At 37.7% G+C, this 18,404-nt stretch overlaps 1 pseudogene; it reads right to left on the minus strand.

The window, feature by feature from the left end:
• The window catches only part of LOC128544941 (deleted in malignant brain tumors 1 protein-like), a 78,480-nt pseudogene extending 60,698 nt beyond the window's left edge, over nt 1-17,782 (minus strand).
• Nucleotides 17,783-18,404: the final 622 nt, after the last annotated feature.

Raw genomic sequence — 18,404 nt, forward strand, 5'->3', positions numbered from 1 at the left:
GTAGACTATTTCTGGAGGGTTATGTACAACATACTGTACCTACAGAATTACATACAAAAACAAATACATATGTATGTAATATGTGAAATTTTTAAGTACAAACACTCAGTCACTCATAGTCTGTACCTCTTTATCCTGTATACAGGGTCACAGGGGGGCTGGAACCTATCGCAGGAGACTTGGGTCATAAGGCAGGGTACACACTGGACAGGGCACCAATCCATCTCATAGCACACACTCTTAGACACACACTACAGACAGTTTGGAATCTCCAGTTAACCTAAACTGCATGTCTCTGGACTGCGCACTGTAAAAAATAAACCGTAAATTTTACGGTAAAAAACTGGCAGCTGTGGTTGCAAGAACTTTACCGTCAAAAATACGGTAGCAACGTTATTAGTTTTATGAGATTGCAACCACTGTACTGTATATTTTATGGATTTCAATTGTTTTTTTTGTTTTTTTTACAGTTTATAACTGTCTAACATACTTATTGCTAAAAAAAAAAAAAAGTTTATACCCTTCAAATTCCAGGGTTTACACTAATATTTACAGTTCATAAACATCTTTTTTACAGTTCAGAACTGTCTTACTTAAAGGTTTATGTTGTAATAAATACAGTTAAAACCTATAATTATTTCACAAAGCAGACAAAACTATTTAAACTGAGGAAAAAATTTTTTTATTTTTAATATAAATAAACTGAACATAAGTGAATTCATTCAGCAATTCTGTCAAAGCACTATTTTATCACATAAGCTGAGAGCAAGAAAAGATAGAAGTTACATTGCTAAACATTGAAATTTTACCTTTAAGAAACTATTAATACTTTTATACAAACCTAAATTAAATCATAAATTGTCTTTTTGTAAAAATACATGTTTGCAGATCCATCAAAGGGGTTTATGATAAAAGAGACTTAAGTTTGCTACTGTATATACTCGCTTAATATTATTGTGAAATCAGAGTTAAGCAGGTGTCTTTCTCGTATATTGTAAGGGTGATCATCTCTAAACCTTTTCGACATGTCTGCAGCGGGCATGTATTTTGACATGACAAGCCATGCAAATATGTTTACAACTTGCGATTGAGAAATTGAGAATATTATGGTCCAACAATACAAAAGACATACTGCACACAAAATGCAACATATTCTAACGTTTTTCCCCCCAACTTTAACACATTTAAAGAGGGGGGAAAAATGTGCGTGTTTGACACACAAAAAAACATTAAAACAGTACTCACTGTTACAGAACAGTATTCTGGACATGTTTTACATAAGAAAAAAATCATGTCACCCACAAAAAAATAGAAAACAAAAAAGGTTATCACTGTATAAATCTTAAAAAAAAAAAATAAAAAAATAAAAAACATTTTTTAAAAGGAAAATGCACAACCCTGTCCTTAAGGTCAATAATACCAACTAAACATTTGTTAATTTACCATATTAACAAAATTAAGATCATTTCCCCCTATTTTTTCTATCAAATACAAACAAAGCCCAAATATATTGCATCCAAAACAAAACATCCAAACATTTTCAAAAAAGTGCAAAAAAGGCCTTCATTGGGAACTCAACTCAGGTGCTTGATGTTGGTTTATACTTAAAGTTTGTTTTTAAGCATCTGTACTTTTGGTGAAAGTCTGGTAGCATCCAGCTGGAGGAAGATCTTCTGCAGTACCTCAGAGAATGTTTTCAGTTCCTGAGAATAACTGGAGACATTAAGACCGTACATGCAGTAGCGATGTCTCCCAAGTCATGAAGCACTTCAACACCCTCAATAACAATTCCAACATCAGCTGGAGAGGTAGTGGCATCACATCCAACATTGATGCTGTAGATGCCAAATACAACATGTTCAAGATCCTCTCTGCAGCACAGCCATCTGTATCCAGATGAGGCCAGGGGTAGCTCAGTGGTTAAGGCGTTGGACTACGGTTCAGAAGATCCCAGGTTCAAACCCCACAACCACCAAGTTGCCACTGTTGGGCCCTTGAGCAAGGCCCTTAACCCTCAACTGCTCAGATGTGTAATGAGATAAAAATGTAAGTCGCTCTGGATAAGAGCGTCTGCCAAATGCCCAAATGTAAATGTAACCTTAAAAACCTCCATTAATGTCACAGGGGGTAACATACCTTTGGGGTCAGGGGTAGCTCAGTGGTTAAGGTATTGGACTACGGTTCGGAAGATTCCAGGTTCAAACCCCACAACCACCAAGATGCCACTGTTGGGCCCTTGAGCAAGGCCCTTAACCCTCAACCGCTCAGATGTATAATGAGATAAAAATGTAAGTCGCTCTGGATAAGAGCGTCTGCCAAATGACTAAATGTAAATGTAAATGTATCCTATTGATACACAAAAAAGCAAAAATGAAAATCACTAGACTAATACAGAATTCCAAAGAGCCTGTTTGCATTGCATTTTTCCCTGTAGTTGTTTTTCTAGTCTTTAAATCACTAACATTTGGTCCACACTGATTTCTCACATTCCTTTCTCAAGTACACCTGTGATCTGATGCCATCTAATAGCAGCTTTAACTTATAATTTAAGAAGGCTCAATGGATAGTGATATTCTGAAGAGCCCAATGATACTATTACATCTGCAGTAATCATTAGCATTACCTACCAGATATTCTTTGAAGAGACTGTCCGGATCTTCATTAAGGTAGACACAAAGTGCCTTGATGAGGCACTCCCTCTTCTTCTCAACAGTTGCATTCTTAAAAAAAACAAAAAGAGAGAGAAAAAAAGTACTCAATATACTTATACAATATACAATATACTCAAAATACAATCCTATTAAGTGAGTAAACATTTCACTAAAAGTAACAAGCTACTCAGAACTAACAAATGAAATGTCATGTGAGAAACAGGATTTCCATTAGTAGACGTAGATCTTACCTGTTGCGAGTAAAGCACACCTTTTATTAAGGACCAGAAAAACTGCAAAAGAAAAAAAAATTTATAAAGATGTTAACATTTTAATTAGGTTAACATCAAGTATAAAAATTTGCCCATTATACACAAAAATATACTTTATTGCAAGACCATTTTCATATTGTACACCATTATTTTAGCATTTGTAAAAAAAAAAAAAAAAAAAATGTAAAAACAGGCCAATGTTTAATTCATGGTATCTTAAAATTAGGTAATTATACCACCAGCCCTTTTATCAAGCATCTTATTACAATGTTGTTTTGTTTAAACCACAGATATAAGTTAAGATAACAATTATTACTATATATAATTATATACATTTTGCCAAATAATGGAAATCTATGCAGTGGACCTGTGACACGTGGCTAAATCCGTTAGCTTACTTCCGTCTAAAACACTAGCACTCTTTAAAACTACAGAAGCAGGTCAAAGATAAATACCATATATATTATACCATATAAAAAATATGTACTGGCGAAAAAAAAAATCTAATATCTTACCTTTCCGTGTGTTGACCTCCTCTGTTAAAACGGACAGAACTGCAAAGGGTAACGCGCGCGCAGGCGGAGAGTCAATTAACTCCAGCGCAGGTGTAGTTTGAATTGTCTCGCTCTTCTGTTTCATTAGCGGTTCATGACAGCTGGGGTCTCGCTACTGCCCCCTGCTGTACTGTATGAAATGTTGACTTAACATGAATGGTTTGTAATTAGACAACGTATTAAGAATTTGTACGGTCGAATTGACCGTAATTACAAAATTACTTTACCCTAAATCGAAAAAAAAAAAAAAAAACATTTTACGTCAAAAAATACGATTATTTTGAGTATATGAAAGTAATTATATTACGTAAAGTGGACAACCTGCCTTGTTAATTTTTTTGTGTTTACTGTTTTTTTAAAACACTACTATACAATATTTTATGATAACAACTAATTATTCTTCAACTAAATTCTTTTCTAATTTGTACAGATTACAAAAAATTCGAGGCATAAATATGTTGAAACGCTTTTCTCCAGGATGTTTTTTTAGAGAGCATTGACTGAAATCACCACAAGCAGGTTTAATTTTTAACAAAATAATAACATCATGTTTATCTCATGGTTTTCACATGTGATCCCATGGGTTTCACACAAAAATGTTCCAAAAACACATTTTTGCACATGTAAAAACATGTAAAATTCATGTATTTTCTGTAAGGGATAATACAGTATATGGTTGATTTTACTGCAATTAACCGTATTTTCATATGTTTTTAACTGTTAAATGTAAGGTATTACTTCTGTAAAACTAATTACGGTTTTTCACTGTAAATTTTACGGTTATTGCATGTTTTGTGGAATACGGTTTTATTCTGTAGCATTTATACAGTATTTTACCGTTAAATTTACTGACATTTTTTAGGAAACCCACCAACAACAAGGAGAAGATCCACCAATCTCCATCGACAGACCCGAGGCGGGAAACAAACCCGGTTCTAACTATTTAAAGCCACCGAGCCGCCAATACAAACACTGAACTGTTTAAGGTGTTTATTTTATACAGCATTAATGCTCTATTTTTAATACTTCATGTCTTAATAGAAATGCATTTGTGTGTGTGTGTGTGTGAGAGAGAGAGAGAGAGAGAGAGAGAGAGAGTAAGTGAGTGAGCCAGAGAGTTTCAGTAAAATCTCACCTGTAATTACTGCATATGAAAATAGTGTAAGAAATCTAATGATTGGACTTTTGGTCAATTGAACTAGACATCAGCAAACCGGGGAACCGTTTAAAGTTCAAAGGTAAAAACGACACTCCAGTGATCTGTATTATTGAACACATTCATTTGTCCCCAGAGAAAAGATTTACCAGAATACATAAAAACTCTAACAGAAAGCGGGAAAAAGTGCGACTATGTGGGAATGTCGCTTTCCTTGAAATAATAATAATAATAATAATAACCAGAGAATCAGACCTGCATTTGTGTACATTACCAATTGTTATTTCATGTTTTAGGGAGAAGTTAAAAATTAAAAAAAAGCACAAATCACCTTTAAATACAAAGTCATGAAATACACTGGATAGAGTTCATGATAAGGCTGATCTTGATCAATAAACTTCCCGGAATAAACTGAATCATTTTCTGTCTCCGCATCACAAATCTCCAGTCCAGGTAAACCGCAGATTTTATATTTTATAAACATCTCACTACAGAAAAAAGCTAAGATGTTAATGTAAATGACACAAACAAACAAGAAAATTAAGATAATATTATAAAAAATACTTTTCTTTTCTTTAACTGACAAAAAAATCTCTGAGAACTCAAATATTCCTCTAAACACACTGGGCACAGAGACCATACGGGTATCACCAGAAGTGGGCAAAGATTACAAATTTAATTCCACAGGGCAAAAAGGGAAAAAAAAAAAAGTAAAATTGTGTGAAAGTCCCCATGTGGTGTAATTTGGCATTTTACTTATTATTGTGTATTAGATCTTTGGAAGTAGCACCACAGTTGTGTTACATGCTTCCAACTTTCTGCTTACTGTCTGAGGAAGAATCAAATAGAGTAGAGATGTGTTCATATACTTTTGGGCACATGGTTTAAATATGATGTTCAACACAATAACAAAGATGAAGATGAGGGTAATTTCTTTATTTAGTTTTTATTATTATCACTATTGCATCGCTTTGTAAAAAAAAAAGAGCAAATTTAGATTAACTTTTCTTTATTATGTTTTATTATATTTTCAACAAGTAAATAGAGTGAACAAAAGTACATGGATTAAACATACACACAAGTCACAATTAATTAAAAAACTATATTATTTAAAAAACTACTGAGTCAAGTCAGGAGTAGAAGTGACCCAGAAAATCTGCTCAAAAAACAGCTGTGAACAGCTCAGTTAGCACTTGCTCGGTTATACCGATCATTCACTTCTGACCGTCTACTCTAAGTCTGCGGGCTCCTAATCTGGTGTGAACATTCTGTTATGGGGGTCGCTTTAGAACAGATCCACTGGGTATGTTGTCATGGGGGCAATCAGGAGAGTCTGGAGACCGGCATATGACGTGCAATCATTAGGTGGCATCAGGTGTCAGTTTAAGTGCAAGATCAAGAAAAAGACAAAGAAAAGAATTCTGCATTCAGAAAAAAGTCAAAATAAAAGAGAGAACTGAAAAGAAAATGTAACGGCCGAGGGCAGATCTGCTAGGAAACGCACTGTGTTGTTCAGAACACCAGCACGTCTATTTACGCCCCTGGAAACTAACACATGATGTGCTATTATTACAGTAGGTAGAACCAGGTGAAGAGTGTGTTGCTCCAGTAATAGGGCCAAAGAAAATATCAAGCTTAAAAGAAAAGACACCAAGAGGTTAAGAGTCTGAAAGCGAGCAGCACATGGCATTCAAACCAAAGTAAAAGTTAAACAAAAAGAGAAAACTGAAAAGAGACAAAACGTGAGAAAAATAAGAGGTAAACCCACTAAAGAATAACCTCGTCTTGAGCAGAAGAGAGCATTTATTGTTTGATACCAAACTCCACCCTGTCTCGAGGAGACGAGGGAGCTTTTTGTTTTGGGTTTTTGTTTCAGTTTTATTTCAGGTGTTTATTCAGTATTAATGCACCGTTTTAATACATCGCGTCTAAATGATAAAAATGAGAGAGAGAATTTTTAGTAAAATCTCAGCTTTAATAATATGATAGTAGTTTTTAGTAAAATAACCTAAAACAACAGCAAACCATCATGAACTCTTACACACACACACACACACACATGTGGGAAAAACAAGGGGGAGAAAACACACTCCAGTGATCCATAGTTAATAAACACATTCAATTGTGGAAGTATTGAATAAGGAATACATTAAAGGTCCCACACATATCATTTTTCATTAAATGTTAATATGATTCTTTAGGGTCCTAATGAAAAGTTTGTATTATACGTTAATTAAAAATTCTCAATGGTTGTGTAAAAAAACACTACTTTTAACTGGTAAAAACTAGCTCTGTTCTCAGCAACCTATTTCAGTACATGCTGCTTTAAATGCTTATGATCTCTGCTGAGCCCGCCCCCTAGTTCTGTGGGGCGTGTCTTCACAACACACGTGGGGTATAGCCACGGGAGTGTAGTTTAGTGCGGGCAATGCTTTGGACTGCATAACCCACAAAGCATTGCCCACAACGCAGTGCGGGCAATGCTTTGTGGGTAATGCAGTCCAAACTGGAAAACGCTGGAATATAGAGCTTGAGCCTGTTTTCTTAAGTAGTTTTTGGTTTGATTTAAGTACGGAACCTACGCGGAAGTTTGTAATATCGCCTGACAACGCAAAAATTAAAAGAATGGACATGCATCGACTCGATTTGTCTTTCTCATCACTGCATGGGCATGAATTAACGGGCTGTTACGCTGCCGCGAGCAACAACAACAAAAGCGGAGAAGCTTACTGAGAGAGATACGGACGCGATGTGTTTACTGATGTGTTTACATGACTTCTTAATCTTCGACAGACATCGTTATAAACCATCTAACGTTACAAAGGTAAGCATAATATAGTTTTCCGACTACGTACACAGTTTGCAACTAGACAATCACCTTAATGCATTGTTTATTATAAACGGGCGATTAGGGATTATATAGAGACGGATGTACACAGAGAAGAAGCCATAACCATGTTCTATGAGAGTATAAGTTAACTTACACTCCGCATTCATCGTGATTATTAGAAAAGGCGATCTGCAAAGATTCACAGAAAAAGGAATTACACTCACCGAGCCTGGTGAAGATGAAGCAGGAACACGAAGCGTTAGTACAGATCCATTTTTTAAGAGCAGCTTCGTAGCAAAACCTGCTTTATATTGACCCGAGTTTATAAAGCAGTCTGGTGAAAAATGATTAGCGCAAACATGAACGCATTTAGGTAGATCGGTGGGGACGTTAGCTTCAAAAACTAAATTCAGCCACTGCGTCCTCAGCGGCCCAGATGTCGGTAGTGAATGACGACTGCTGTGTTCGCTATTACACCCAACAACTGTACAACACACTCGCTTAGGCAACATTTTGCTCCAGCGGCGAAAAACAATGGCCGACAACTTCTTCTCACTCGGGGCGGGTCTTTGCTAAAACACCAGTGTCTATCAACTAGTGTAGGAGCGGCCTCTTTTGGTGTGGCATCACATTGCCATGCATTTGAGATTGGCCTGATTTCAGAAGGGGCATGTTATTTTAATAAATGAAAAGGAAATCACTGGGCGACTCTTTATCATTGTAGAGTGGTTGTGTACACACTCTCCTAACACACAGTTCAGTCCAAACAGCTTGAAAAAGTGCATGTAGGCCTGTATGATACCTTTATCCTTTATTTATAATCTTAATCATTTATCATCTTAATCATCAGGCGAGAAAGCCTTCACAAATCTCAAAAAATTATTTGTTTGTTTGTTGGTTTATTCCAAATATAATTGTATAATTAACTAGAGAAATAAAAGAAAAAATGCTACAATATCTGTAAACAAAAACAATATTAAATGTTTTAGATTAACGCAGGGATTCGAAAAGTGTGTGCTGAGGCCCCCTAGTGGTACATCTCCCACTGTTTTAAATATCTCACTATAGAAATACAGTGGAAACTTGGATTACGAGCATAATTTGTTCCGGAAGCGGGCTCATATTTCAAAACACTCGTAAATCAAAGCGAATTTTCCCATGAGAAATAATGGAAAATCAAATTACTCGTTCCACAGCCCCAAAAAAATAAATATATAGAAATAATTAACACAAAATATAAAGTAAAAATAAAACATATATACCTGCACTTTACTTTAAAAGTCAAAATAAATCCCGACAGATAAGTGATTCCGTTTATGTGCACAGGCGCTCTGTGTGTGTGTGTGTGTGTGTGTGTGTGTTCACGGAAAGATTGTTTTATCTGAAAAATTTGCAAGGAACATCGTCTCGCGTGAGCAACCCACTAACAGAATCACTGCTATAAAGTAAAACAAACAAACAAATGCTCTACCTTTGCAAAGAATCGCGGCAGAGCAGAGTTTCCATTAGAGAGAGTGAGTGTGTTTGTGTGAAGGCGAGAGGAGGGTGTGTATAAAGCGGCATAATGTCCAATGACGTGCGCGCACACACATAACGGCAGGCTGACACACAGAGAGAAAAAGTGTATCTTTAACCTCTTTAATGAGACTTTCTTTGACTTTACACACGTGTGTTATAATAAACAGTACACACGTACACGGATGTTAATTATACCAGTAAGAGACAAGCAATAAGACCCAGCAGAGAAGACAATTACCCACAATTACGCAGTGGAAGAGAGAGAAAGTGTTGGTTCAGTTGTGATCACGTGACGCTCGGCGTCAAAAGAAGAAGCGCATGCGTGATACATGATACTCAGTACTCGTAAACCAAGACTTGTTTATTTTCCAAGTTAAAATTTATTTAAAATCTTTGCTCGTCTTGTGGAACACTCGTAAACAACGTTACTCGTAATCCGAGGTTCACTGTATATATCTGTATATATAAAATGAGGGTATTTTTACAATCTAAAGTTATCCAATGTAAGCATGCTTGTTTCTAGACTGTTGTTATTGAATAAATGTTTTGTTCATCAAACTACTCTACACAATTTGCATAAACGTCCTCATCACCCTCATAGTCATTGTCCATGGCCCTTCTTTGTTCATCAGCATCAACATTAGCGTAGACATCATCCAAGTCCTCTGAATTCTTCTGTTGGAAAATAGTTTCTTGGTTTTCATAATCAGCTTCATCATCTGTGTCAGTCTCTCCTTGTGGACTCTGATATTTGTTTCTTTCACCTACAAATTATTTGTTTCAAAATACATACAAGTTTACATTTTTTATTTGGCGTAATCCCTGTAAAAGATTCTGCGTAGGTTGTTACTATGGATACAGTCACAAATTACCATGAGCTTGTAAATATAAACCTGAGATTTGTGGCTGCACTAAAACTGATTTAGAAAGAAAATCAGTTTTAAAAATCTAACGGCGCTGTAGTATAAATTTTTTTTTGAGTAGTTCTGTCTGAAAACGGATGTTATTTAATATAACGAAACATTTATGACTTTAAAAACTCACCTTGTGTATTGCTCTTCCTATCCACCTGAAGGTTCCGTCTTTTCTGTGTCTTCACAAAGTAAATGATTAGAAATAAGATAATAAGCAGTCCTACTGTTCCTCCAGCACCAATGTAGGGAGTCAGATATGCTGAGAGACAAATCATCATCATCATCATCATCATAATCATTAACATTATCTTCAAAGAACAAACTGCATAACACACACAAGAACAGAACTAGTTTATTTTACTATACGTTTCACAGTGATGAACAGGGGTCCAGTAGCAGTGGAGGTAAAGGTGCGTGAAGACACGTTAACTTCATAAGTACAGCTGTAGTTTCCTTGATGAACAAAATCTGCCTCAGGAAAAAGGAAGACAGCTGAGTGGTTAACAGCTGACTGAGTCCTGGTGATGTTGGATCCTTTGAAATCCAAGTGGAAGGAACCTCCTGGATACTGAGGTTCCGTGGAGCAGTTGATGGAGAAGCTGTAACCTCTTGTTACTTCTGGTTTATCAGCATCACTGAAGGAGATATTGGGCTGCTGCAAGTCAACTAGAAAATAACATGGAACTTTAAATATAAATGTGTGAATCTGTGTTAAAACTTACAAAACCTGCAGACTGCAAACAGAGGTGCAAGTAAAAAGCCCAGAAAATGTCCCTTACCCACAGTGATGGTAATAGAGCTGCTCCTGGATGATATAGAGTTACTTTCCCTGTATGTGTAGTCACAGGTGTACTGGCCCTGATGTGTTTCATCTACAGTCAGAGTAAATGTTGTTGTAGTCTCTGCAGTTTGCTTCTTTATTAATGTCCCAGTTTTATACAAACTGAAGTCTACAGAGATGCATGTTGGGCTGGGTGTGGAACATCTGAACTGAAGGACTTCTCCAGGTAAGACCACAGAGTTTGGAGAGATCTGAGTCAGTGTGGGACTCTGTAAATCTTAGAGTGAAGAAATACTTTTTACTGTAACAATTTGGTAATGATCTTCATCTCAAACAGGTTATTGCTCCAAGACTTACTTGAGCACACGACTCCAGCATCTTCATGATGTCCACAGTTCTCTACTCCAAATCCTCTGTGTGAGCACTGATCTATGTAGCTCTCAGTTCCTGTACACTGAACATCATCCAGCCAGGTTGGTTCACTTCCCTGACCAAAGTGGGCATTACGAGGAGCGCTGACTGCTTTACCACATCCACGCTGTCTACACACCACCTCCGCATCCTTTAAGTCCCAGGAATGATCACACACTGTTCCCCACTGGGCTTTGTGCTGGATCTCCACTCGACCACAGCAGTTACTCGCACCGTTCACCATTCTGATCTGGTTATGAACTGATTTATAATAAAAAAGGAAGGTTTTTTTTTTTTTACTAATATTGGATTTTTTTGCCAGTTTTTCTTGAGTTATACAGTAAAATAATAGAAGTTGAGCCCAAAAATAAATAACTAATAACTCAAAGCTGTTCAGAAGAACATGTTCTCTGCTCTTACCCACAGTGATGGTAATGGAGCTGCTCCTGGATGATGTAGAGTTACTTTCCCTGTATGTGTAGTCACAGGTGTACTGGCCCTGATGTGATTCATCTACAGTCAGATTAAATGTTGTTGTAGTCTCTGCAGTTTGCTTCTTTATTAATGTCCCAGTTTTATACAAACTGAAGTCTACAGAGATGCATGTTGGGCTGGGTGTGGAACATCTGAACTGAAGGACTTCTCCAGGTGAGACCACAGAGTTTGGCGAAATCTGGGTCAATGTTGGACTCTGCAAATCTTATGATGAAAAAATACAGTATATTAAACAATTTAGTATTGATTTTCACCTCAAACAGGTTATTGCTCCAAGACTTACCTGAGCACACGACTCCAGCATCTTCACCATGTCCACAGTTATGTGATCCAAATCCTCCGTGTGAGCACTGATCTATGTAGCTCTCAGTTCCAGTACACTGAACATTATCCAGCCAGATTTGTTCGCTTCCCTGACCAAAGTGGGCATTATGAGGAGCGCTGACTGCTTTACCACATCCACGCTGTCGACACACCACCTCTGCATCCTTTAAGTCCCAGTCATCATCACACACTGTTCCCCACTGGGCGCCGTTCTGGATCTCCACTCGACCGCAGCAGTTACTCAGACCATTCACCAGCCTGATTGCATAAAGGCCTGATTTATTATATAAAAATGTATAGGATTAAATTAATGATTTATCTGTCTCCCAGTTTGCTCATGAGTAATAAAGAGAATTAATACAAATACAAAATAATGTACATTTTTCCACAATATTATTGCAGTTATTACCAAATATTCAATAGAAAAATACAGATCACACGTTGATGGGTTGGATTTTGGTGATGGATCCCCTGTACATAGCTGCTATAACATAAACTGCCTGACCAAAAGAAAGTCACTTTTGTGGTGGTGAATTCATTTGTGAAGATTTCTCAGAACTACACTTTCTCAATTTGAAGTACATTCAGGTCTTCAGCTGACTTCATTTTATTGACACATAACGTTGCTGAGTCTAGACCTGAGCAACTGATCAACCCCAGATCATACCACTGTCTCCAGAGGCTTGTACAGTGGACACTATGCATGATGGGAGCATCGCTTCATGGGCTTACCTTCTTACCCTGATCCTTTTCAATTGTTACTTTTTTTTTTTCATTATATTGAATTGAATTCAAGTTTATTTATATAGTGCTTTTAACAATAGTCATTGCACAAAGGAGCTTTACAGATTTAAAAGAAAATTATGGAAATGTTTATGAAATGTGAGAAAATGTGTAAGAATCAGTGTTTTTTTTTTTTTACTAACATTTGGTTTTCTCATGGCCACACACCTAATTAGCTGTTTAGCTGTGAGTTTTTATCACATTATGCTTATGGAAATGCTTACTTTCACTTTTAAAAATAGCTTGCAATATAAGTTAAGTATTTATTTGTCACATATACATTACTGCACAGTAAAATTCCTTCTTTAATACCCAAGCGTAACTGGGGTCAGAGCGCAGGGTCAGCCATGATACAGAGCCTTTGGAGCAGATAGGGTAAAGGGCCTTGCTCGAGGGCTACACTGGCAATCTAGTGGAGCTGGGGGTTGAACCACTGACCTTCAGATCAGTAACTCAGTGCTTTAGCCTCTGAGCTACCACTGCTCCTAAATCACAAACTGATTAAGTGTTCTACATGCATAATTTTTTTCCGACCACATCTCCTCCACAAAGTTGACAGTTCAGCACTATCCCTCAACTCAATAATGAGTTGAACGGTTCTTAACCCAGTTCCAGTCATTTTAAACATGCCCTGTTTTCAGTGCTCGATGCAGGTGACTTTTTCCCCAGACAATGTACATTACAGATGATCCTCATTATTAAACATAATTTATGTAAAAAAAAAATTCCTTTAACTAATAAAAATGTTGGCAAATAGTTATAATATCTTCTTTGTCTTTCGGCTGTTCCCTTTCAGGGGTTGCCACAAAGTTATAATATAAGAACAATAAAATACTTAGTGACTAAGAGACAGATACTAATCCTACGGTATAACAGCACATCCCAATGTCAGGGTCAGGGGGAGCTCAGTGGTTAAAGCATTATACTATGGTTCAGAAGGTCCCAGGTTCAAACCTTCAGGTTGCCACTGTTGGGCCCTTGAGCCAGGCCCTTGACCCTCAACTACTCAGATGTATAATGAGATAAAAATATAGGTTTCTCTGGATAAGGGTGTCTGCCAAATGCTGTAATGTGACTATACTTATTATCTACAGCAGGTGACACGCCAGGTGACACTTATTATCTACAACAGGTCTTTTTTTTTTTACATAACATTTAAGTAGTTCAGTTATTGTATATAATCTTTATATTTATCAAAATAACAGCCAACCTCAACACATTTGGAATTTGTAGCTTCCTGTTCTAAAAAACAATTAATTTGATTATTATTTACTGAAATCTCTAAGATAATTTTTTTTGTCTATTTTTAGCAATGAGAAGGCATGTACACACACACACACACACACACACACACACACAGATGATAAGGTAATAATTAAATAGATTTCTGTACCTGAGCAAGTAACACCAGCATCTTCACTATGCCCACAGTCGTGTGTTCCAAATCCCCTATGAGTGCACTGTGTGATGCTGCTTTCACTTCCTGAACACTGAACATCATCCATCCATATTGGGTCACTTCCCTGACCAAAGGCGGCACTTTGATGAGCGCTGACAGCATTACCACATCCAAGCTGTCTACACACCACCTGTGCATCACTCATGTCCCAGCCATCATCACACACTGTTCCCCACTGGTTATTATAATAGACTTCCACTCTACCAGAGCAGGAGTTACTGCCACCAACGAGTCGTATGTTAGCGCCATCTGAGAAAAACAGCACAAGGTATATTAATATTTATGAATTATAATGAATCTCTATACTATTTTGCAGCCAGGATTTTCATATAATGAATAATTAACATTACTTTATTTGGGTATTTAATATTTTACTATGTGATAACAGTTTCTTATTATTTTTAAACCACTTATGTATGACATATTTTATATTTTTGTATTAGAATATATTTTGCTATAAATATAATAAATATATTTCTCTATATATTAACTGTCAATATATTGAATGATTTAGTGATCTAAATATTTTCACAATAGACAGAATAATATATTGTATTAATATATTATAATATATTGAAAAATACATAAGGAATTGCCGCTTTTTATATAATAAATATATTTGAATTAATATCTTAATGGATATAAATTTATATTTAACAATATACTTCATTATATATTAAATTTAATTTACTATATCCATGTCTTTTTTTTTAATATTTGCTAATGACTCATTTGCTTATGCAAATGGACCATATACACACATGCGTGAGGTGACATGCTTCTGCCATAATTAAATTATAGTCAGATACAGTAAAACCTCGGATTATGAGTAACACGGTTTGCGAGTGTTCTGCAAGACGAGCAAAGATTTTTAATAAATTTTGACTTGGAAAACTAGCATAGTCTTAGTTTACGAGCACGAGTATCATGTATCACGAGTATCACGAGTATCACGCATGCGCTTCTTGATTTGACGCCGAGCGTCACGTGATCACAGCTGAGACAACGTTTTTTCTTTCTCTTGCGCTGCGGGTAATATCAACATCAGTGTGTGTGTGTGTGTGTGTGTGTGTGTTTTTTTTCTTGACCTGCAGTGTGTGTGTGTTATGTGTGTGCGCGCGTAATTTTACACCGGTTCACTCACACACAAACACACACTCTCTCTCGCCTTTAATGTGTTTGTGTGTGTGTGTGTGTGTGTGAAGCAGAGAGGGATGAGCACGGTGTCAAATTACACGTGTGCACACACATAATACACACACTACACAGCACAAGAGAGAACAACACACACACACACACAGCGCCTGTGCGCATAAATGGAAACACTTATCTGTCAGGATTTTTTTTTACTTTTTTTTAAGGTAAAGTGCAGGTTAGTTTGTTTTAGTTTTACTTTAGATTTTGTGTTAATTCTTTTTATGTATTTATTTTTGGGGGCTGTGGAACGAATAATTTGAATTTCCATTATTTCTTACAAGTGTTTTGGTATACGAGCCCGCTTCCAGAACAAATTATGCTCGTAATCCGAGGTTCCACTGTATAAATGAGATGCATGTAACACAAATGAGAAATATTATAGTTTTATTAACATATCAAAAATCCTCAATTAACAGCATACAGTGATGAGCCACAACAAACACCACCTGAGACCAGTCAGTGTCTATACTGTCCTCCACAACATTAAAACCAGCAGGTTAACAATATTAAAAATGTTTACTATTACCACTAATTTGTAAATTGTGCCTATGCGTAAAAATAAATACATAAATGGAATAAATTTTAATGTGCTAAATACAATATACAGCTTTCATTGTGTAATAAATTTACAATTTACACGATATAACAGACACCAGCAAAATCTGGCAAATGAAGACACTAAATGATACAAAATGTCACCCAATGAAGATATGTCAAACAGGTCAGGTGACGTCATTTGATTAGGTGCACCTGAAGGTTATAAATAGGCATGAACCGGAAACATCCTCAGCTCAAGGACTGCATTGTTGTGTGCGTGTGTGCAAGCACTTTTTAAAAGAAAGCGAAAATAGAAAGTGCCTTATTACTCCCCAGAAGGATGGCAAAGTTAGACACGAGTGCCGTCCCTCCGTGTAGAAGAATATCTCGCTAAGGGTGATCTCCACGCATTCTGTTTTCAGTGTTTGGGGAAGAGCACGCTATCTCGGGCTTGAGGAAGCAGGTGAGTACCGCGATTTTCTGCCTATTAAAGTCGCTCTCACTCGGCTCGCCATCTTTAAAACGAAACCGCGAGCTGCAACGAATTTTTCGTGTGCATATCTGGCGGAAGCGCACAAGACGGAATCTTCCTTTTCTCTTGGAATCTTCCTTTTCTCTTGCTCTCTCACCGGATCATGGGCTTTTACCGTCCACTTTTTAAGCGCGCCTCGGCGCTTCCTGTGAGTGGGCGGAAGAAACTTTCTCTCGCTTCTGCTGAGATGGAAACTATCACTTTAGAGCGCTACTCTATGAGGAGTGAGCCTATCAGTTTTTATTACAGTGGTCGCACGCACGGTCGAACGCGTACACCTCGATTTGCCGTAAATAAATAAATAAATTATAAAATCCCCCAAACGCTCAAAGTTAAACGACAGGTTTCTGTCAGGTGGCCGGAGGAGGGGCCTCAATGATGGCCCCTCCCCTTCTTGGCGACCTCTATGATGAGTTAACTCTTTCATGGAATAAACCGTACTTATCCCGTGTTGATGTGCTATTGACATTGCTTTGTTCGAATGTCATTGATGCGAAAAGCGAAAAGGTCTTTTATGATGATGCCCCAGATTAAAGAAACGCTTGCGGGCTATCTCTCTCCTGGGAGCTCATCCTCCCGGGAAAAATCCACACCTCCCACCAAGCTGTGTAGACTAACATCTTCGTTGGTGGGAAAAGCTTTTCAGCACGTCTCAGGCAGACCTACTGAGAGATCTAAGCACTGGCAGGAGGCCATGGTTCAAACATCAAAAGGGGGTGTTGTATCTAATTTTACATTTTGTGGGCTGAATATCAAAATGTTGACAGCCAAAATGATTGTTTTTCAAATCCAACCAGAACTTTGGTTTGTGACCATCGACCAGAAGGACGCACATATATAAAATGTACGCATGCAGCCCTGGCTCTATGATTCCAGGGCATCCATATTCTGAATTACATAGATGACTGGCTGATTCTGGCTCAGTCTTAGAAGCTAGCGCTTCAACATCGAGATGTCATCCTAGCTCACTCTGATTTTTAGGATTAAGACTCAACGCCACGAAAAGCGTTCTCTTTCCTGCTCAAGTATGACATATTATGAGTGTCGCATGGGATTCGACCGCAATGCAGACACAGCTGTCTCCTGCGCATGTCGAATCCATTCTCAATACCCTATAGGAGATCAAGCTAGGCCAGAAAGTAACTTTTACTACTTTCAGAGAGTGTTAGGTCTCATGGCAGCTTCCGGTTTGAGACCGCTCCAGTTGTGGCTATTCCCCCTATACAGGGGATTTTATCCAAGGGCCAATCCCCTGAGGCAATAAGGGTTACGTGGTTCTATGTGGTTCATACACCAGTCTTTGACTCTGGTTCCCACTCTAGGTCCATGTTGTCGTCACAAACTGCTAATGACAGACGCTTCCCTCATGGGCTGGGGTCCGGTCTTAGATGGCCGTCCAGCCCAAGGGATCTGGAGAGGTCATCTTCTCGCATGGCACATCAATTGCCTCGAAACGATGACTCTATTTATGGCCCTGAAATACTCCCTTCAGCAGCTGAGAGGCTACAATGTCCTAGTGCTGATTAACACTCGGTAGTCTCGTAAATAATCGCCTGGGCAGACTGTGCTAGAGCACCAGATTCTGCTTTGGGGCACAGGACAAGTTCCTGTCCCTCAGGACGATTTACTTTCCAGGGCACATGAATATGGGAGCAAACTTGTTGTCCAGGCAAGCTGTGACACACGGGGTTTGGAAACCCCACCCCGAAGTAGTCAGTCCTCTAGAAGAACTTATGCCCTCAAATGAAATATATAAAAAATTGGTGCATGGTAAAAGATGTAGACCCAATCCACTGCCAAATTGTTTCAGTGCTGGAGTCCTACAAAAAAATTAAGCTTTGGCTCATGCCCTTGTACTCTTAGAATGTACGTAGCTGCTATTTCGGCTTGTCATGTCTTTGACCCTGGGCTGGTCAAAGCTATTCTGCATCCTTTCCCCAACCATCTTCCAAAGGTTTCATTCTTGGCTATGCACCCAGTTGTTCTCGAA

The sequence above is a fragment of the Clarias gariepinus genome, chromosome 16 (assembly GCF_024256425.1).
Source record: "Clarias gariepinus isolate MV-2021 ecotype Netherlands chromosome 16, CGAR_prim_01v2, whole genome shotgun sequence".
Lineage (NCBI taxonomy): Eukaryota > Metazoa > Chordata > Actinopteri > Siluriformes > Clariidae > Clarias > Clarias gariepinus.